The sequence below is a fragment of the Miniopterus schreibersii genome (assembly GCF_964146895.1).
Source record: "Miniopterus schreibersii genome assembly, chromosome: X".
Taxonomy (NCBI): Eukaryota; Metazoa; Chordata; class Mammalia; order Chiroptera; family Miniopteridae; genus Miniopterus; species Miniopterus schreibersii.
The window spans coordinates 85,626,902-85,633,078 of record NC_138104.1 but is presented as its reverse complement, the minus strand read 5'-3'; the positions used below and the strand labels follow the sequence as shown (position 1 = coordinate 85,633,078).

At 39.8% G+C, this 6,177-nt stretch overlaps 1 pseudogene across 1 annotated transcript; it reads right to left on the bottom strand.

Annotated features, from left to right (window-relative positions):
• Nucleotides 1-2,119: 2,119 nt before the first annotated feature.
• On the bottom strand, nt 2,120-5,071 carry LOC308551056 (malate dehydrogenase, mitochondrial pseudogene; annotated as a pseudogene). The gene is made up of 2 exons: nt 5,067-5,071; nt 2,120-3,128 (listed from the first exon to the last, which is right to left on the bottom strand). The product of its transcript is annotated as a malate dehydrogenase, mitochondrial pseudogene (transcript).
• Between the last annotated feature and the right edge of the window lie 1,106 nt (nt 5,072-6,177).

Sequence of the window (6,177 nt, the reverse complement as noted above, 5' to 3'; positions counted from 1 at the left end):
TTTTGGCCTGAAGGACTCATTTTATCAATGGGGAAAAAGTAAACCCCAAATTTATACATCTCAAGTATAGTGATGGATCAAAGTTAAAGGCTGAAATTTTAAAAAAGATTAAGTAGAAGGGTACCTGGAGCAATTTATACTCACACTTCCAAGTAGAAGAATGTAGTTAAGTGAATTCTCTCTGGAATTTCCAAAAGGTGGTCTTAAATGTCAGCAATGCTAGGGGACTGAGGCTAGTGGAAAAATGATCCTCTTAGGAATTGTATTTCAGTGTAGCGCTCACCTCTAGATTTCACCTTTTAAAATTTGTCTGTAAAGTGAGTCAGTAGTACTGTATGATTTGTCAGCAGTCTGTCAAAATTCAAATGTCAGCTAATTTAGGTCCAAACAAATATAGGCGGAAATATCAGAATGATATGAAGATCAGTGTTCTTTGTCATTCCCGGTTAATTCCCCAGAGATCACAATAATTCTATAAATGTGAACAAAAGAGGATTGTATCTGCCCACAAATTAAAATGTCCTTTGTAGAAGTCAATCTAGGGAACTTAAAAATCTTAGGAGATGTTAAAAGAAAATCATCATGAAGATCTTGACATAAGTTATACTTGGTTTTGTCTGGTTTATTACTTGAGAAAGTTTTGCTGCTAAAGGCTCTTTGGTAAACAAGACTAGGAATTCCTTTTGATTCGGCCAGACTAAGGTTAAGGTACCTACTGACTCTGGAACCTACTGACTGTATAGATCTGGGCATGCCATTAACCTCAGTTCCCTCCTTTCTAAAGTGGGGTGATACCTACATCTTCAAGTTGTGAAGATTAATGAGGTAATTTATATAATGTGTAATGTCTGGCATATGGTAAGCACTAATTATAATTATTATATTATTATAATCCAGATGTCAGCGAGGGCCTTCTGGTCCCTGGGAGATTTAGGTAAACTTTGAATCTAATTCCATGATTCCTCAGAGTCTAAAATCCTTTCCCAAATCTTTGCTTCTTCTTTTCTTTAAGTGGTTCTACAACAGGTCAAATGCTCAATTTTACTCCTAACCAACTTAGGTGCAAATGTCAGCCCCTTCACCAATTTCCAGGAAAAACATCAAATAGCACTATATAGTTTTGAATTACCAAACTTTCTAAGTACTTTGAGAAGTCATGAGGAAGGGGTCCTGCAGTATGAAGAGTAAAGCCTTCCAGGTCTTGCTTGCCTCGTCAGAACCTGCATTTGTCCCCTATTCTCTCTCTGTCAGTCCCATCCTTCCCTCCTCTCCCCATCTGCTCATTCAGTAGATTCCATGCCTGGTGCTCTCAATCCTTGCTACACAAAGTGTGGTCCAGGGATGCTAGCAGTACTGGATTCCTCTGGGAGTTCACTAGAAATGCAGATCCCTGGCCTCTCCCCAGACCTACTGAATCACAATCTTTAGTTCAATAGATCCATAATGATTCATGTACAAGTCAAAGTTTAGGAAGTAGATCTATATCATCTTCTCAGGTGTCTCAGGACTCACCTGTACTGAAAGTAGCTATATCAAAGCAGCTGTTAAGAGATTTTAAAAGTCTCAACTTTCTTCCTTACTCTTCAACACATTATGTGGTGACCAAGACAATGGTGTTTCTTTCATGTCCACTTATCGTCAGGCTAAAGTTGCCACCGATTTTGGTCCCATTATCAATGATTAGTCAGCATTTTCTACCTTAACTGACATCAGTGTTGTCTTCTTTCATTTTTTTTTTTTTTTAAAGAAAATCAAAGCCTGCTTTTATTGAGGCACCAGTAGATTGACCTACAATTGGGAAGAGGTGGTAATGTTAATACAATATTCATCATCAAAGCAAATGAAAATGCATTAATAAGTTAAGGAACTGGATTGCTCACTAACCACTTTCTCATTTCATGTTCTTTCCAAACTCTTTTCCTTTCTTTTTCTTTTTTTTTTTTTTTAATATATCTTTATTGATTTCAGAGAGAGGAAAGGAGAAGGAGAGAGAGAGAAACATCAATGATGAGAGAGTCATTGATCGGGTGCCCCCTGTAGGCCCTCGACTGAGAATCGAGCCCGCAACCCGGGCATGAGCCCTGACGGGGAATCGAACCCCGATCACCTGGATCCTAGGTCAACGCTCAATCACTGAGCCACACCAGTCGGGCTCTTTTCCTTTCTTGATTGAGGCTTTCAGCTCAGGAATGACTTCAACTATCTATCATCTTCTCATTGAAAGGGGCAATTTTGCCAGTGCTTAGATTCTTCTCAATGCCCTTTTCCCCCAGTAGCAATGGTGCGGAGAAATAGGGACAGTACGTTTCTGGGACTTAACAAAGGAACAATAGACAACTCCTTTCTTTCTGTTGATTGCACCCACCAGGGAAAAGACATGGACAGGGTGGCAGAACCTGCTCCAGCTTTAGCCTTGACCACCTCCATGCTGGCCTCCTGGATTTGCCCAGTAAAGGTTGTCAGCTGATCCTGAGGAAAGTCCACCTTGGGAGTGCACTGAGAGATCAGGGGGATGATGGTCTTCCCAGCATGGCTTCCAAAGACAGGAACATTGACTCCAGCTGGATCCAAACTGTTTATTTCTGCAACAAAAGTGTTGGCTCTGACAACATACAGGGTTGTCACCCCAAAGGTCTTACTGGGGTGGTACACTCCATGTTTCTTGAAAACTTCTGATGTGATCGGGATGGTGGAGTCATCTGGATTTGAAATGATGCAGATCACGGCCTCAGGGCAGTGCTGGGCACAGGCAACACTCAGGGTGGCCACAATTGCGGCATTGGTGTTGAACAGATTATCCCAGGTCATGCCTGGTTTTGTCGCGACTCCCTCTGGCTGGGATAACCACCAAATCACAACCTTTCAGGCCGTCTGGCAGCGTCTCAGGCCTGAGGTCGCCTTTCACAGTCACTCTGGTCTCTATGTGGCTCAGATCTGCAGCCACTCCGGGTATATGAGCAATATTGTAGAGGGTCAGGCGGCTCACCAAAGGGCTGTTCTTCAGGAGAAGTGAAAAGGGGCTGCCCAATTCCTCCAGAAGCCCTGAGCACACCTACTTTAGCAGTGTTCTGGGGCCAGGGGTGCTGAAGCTGTGGCAGAGAGTGCTGCCAGCCCACCAGCCCACCAGCCTGGTGAGAGCAGAGAGTATGTCTGGGGTGGGCAGGGTTTGGACCAGCAAGCAAAAGAGCTAGAGGTGGGCAAGTGACTCCTACGGCCTCCACAATGCTCAGGTCCTCTTGGCTGCGCCCCACCTGGCCTCTGGCATCAGTGTATTCTTCACACAGTAGTTCCAAACCACCTCATTTTGGTTTTGCTTCCACTTTTGAGGGCTATGATTCTCAGTGCAGTACCAAAATTTTGCCAATGTGTTAATTGACTAATGAAGACAAACGATGATGCCTCTCCAAGTACACCTTAAAAAGATAACTTTTTAGACTGAGGAACACTAAGAGTGACCCCTGGCTTCTTGTGAATTCACTTTGAGATATTTATGCAGCTTCACAATACATAAATAAACTACTAGGGATCTAGAAGCAAAAGACAGAAGTTCAATTATCCAAGCCATCTGCAAGAGCATCATGGAACAAAGTACAAAAGGGCAGCTAGTCCCCACTGACACAGAGCATTAAATACCAAGAGTCGCGGGCCTGGGCATGATATGTCTAGATAAAGGGGACAGAGCTGCATTGTTATGGTTTCAAACTCTGGCTGCTTTGACGTTTACTCTCTGGACTCCTTTTAAAGTCCTTATCTTGAGCCAACCCAGTTATTAGATTTTGGAATCATATATATATATCTTCTTAATCGACAAGTTGACAAACAAAAAGTGGTGGTGTGTCAGTGAACAGTGCTGAAAACAGAAACTGTGGAAGCAAAAGTAAGCTAAAGATGGCATTTGAGAAAGTTGATCCAGGGGACATGATGGGCACAGAGTGGATACAGGATTTTCAGAAAAAACTGAAGTGGAAGACAAGTGAATTTACTTCACAATTACAGAAGCTCAATTATATATGAACAGTTGGCAGTCAGGAGAAAAAATAAAAGATAAATAAAAATTATTGATTACTACAGTTGACAAGGCTGAAGGACATGCTAGTAACCCTTGCAGGGACCAATTTTTCATAGCTACCATAGAATCAGGGTGATTGACACCACTATTCTATGTTTTGACACCATTGCCCTACAGTGAACTGAGTGAAGCTGTGATTTCTGATAACCCTTTATTATTTCTTGACAAGACATCACCAATTTTGATAAAGCAAGACACATAAAGCAAATTCCTAAACACATTCAGAGAATAACATTTTTTCCAATACAGTCTTCTATTCGGTATTGCAATTTTCCTCAAAATCTTTTCAATCATATTACCAATTCACTGTTACCTTCATTTTAATCTCTGGACACTTCTTTGGTCATACATTTTAATACTTTGTGTGTGTCCACGATGGAGAGCACATATTTTGCATGTGTTGTGTGTGCTTTGGGTGTTTTTAGTATGTTTTTTCATTGACTGAATTGATGTGTGCTGCTGTTGCTCATGCCTTTTTCTGGAGCCCATTTCTCTCTTAGAAACATGTTTCCTTTTTGGAGAAAACCTAAATCTGGTTTTCATTCTTTGCTGAAGTTTCTGAGTGCAGGATCAAGTAATATAAGAAAAATAAATACATCAAATTTGTGCTTTGGAGTCAGCAAAACTAAAATAGGAATCATCTTAAAGGGTGTGGTTTTAATTATCGATAGACCTCTTGCAAAATACTTTCAGTTATTCCATGCTTCTTAATTCAACTTTCATTTATCATATGCGTTATCATTCATGGTGTTTTCCTGATGATTTTCAATGTTTACTCTCATTCCCTATTTCCAGTGAGAGAAACAGACACAGAGATGAAAACAGTTTAAAGGCATTTTTTAAGGATGTATAAATTTTCCCATTTAAAAAACCTTACTTTTATTCCTTTTATGCTGTTGTCATATTTATTCTCTCACATGATCTACATTCTGACCTTTTCATTTTTTGGAATAAGTGAGCAATGGATCAAATTGTCTGAAAACACACACACACATACCCCATACTGTATTATTTGTATGACATACAATCATCATGAATATCCTTGTCTCTCCCCAAGAAATATGTGGAACCGTTTTTCCCTGCATGTGAGCAATTTCACCAAATTGAAAACTCTGCATAGTTTGAGATAGTGTTTCCATTGCCATTTTACAGAATGTGGGGCTGGTTTTGCCATTACCGAGCCAGAGCCATGCCAACCAGCATGTCCTCAAACCTAAATTTATGACACAAGGTCTGCCCAACTAAGTGTTCTAAGGGAACAACTAAGCCAATTATTAGGACTCTCTAGTGTCCTACAAAATCCAGAAATGAAATTACTGAATCTGTAGTGAAAAATGTTTACTCTGTCCTTGATCTCTGTTCTTAGTCAGACTTCTTTACTATTGAAGCTAAGCATTTGTGGTTTTGTCACCACTACATTTTTCTTTCACTCTTCCAAATGGTTTTCCAACCATGCCTGAGTTTCTCAGCATATCTGCTAATGCTGCAATGTTTAGTCTTGTAAGCTGTTTCTTTCCTTCTGATCATCCCTTCTGGGAAGTATCAGAACAAATGTAAAATAGCAGATAATGTACATAAATGAGGATAGTTTGGCGGTAATCACTAATAGCACTTTAAATGGAAAGAAATCAACAGTAGAGAAATTAGTTTAGATTAAGTTAGTGTTCACTATATTTTGAATAATTTATTTGACAGTGACTCCATAAGAATAAAACGTTTGGAAAAGCATTGTATAGAAAGAAATGTAAAACCTGCTTGGAAACAACCAAGATATGTGGATACTAAAGAATGAAGAGTTGGAAATGATTCAACCATTTATAGCTAACTCATCTACTTGAAAAAGACATATTCAAAAGGCAGCTTACAGAAAGTAGAATGGTGATTGCCAGGGTCTGGGGGGAGGAGGGAAGAAATGGGGAGTTATTGTTTAATGGGTTTAGAGTTTCAGTTTTACAAGATGCGAAGAGTTCTGAAGATTGATGGTGGTGATGGTAGCACAACATTATGAAGGCATTTAATTCCACTGAAACATACATTTAAAAATGGTTAAAATGGTAAATTTTATGTGCATTTTGCCACAATAAAAATAGAAGAAATAAAATGCAACT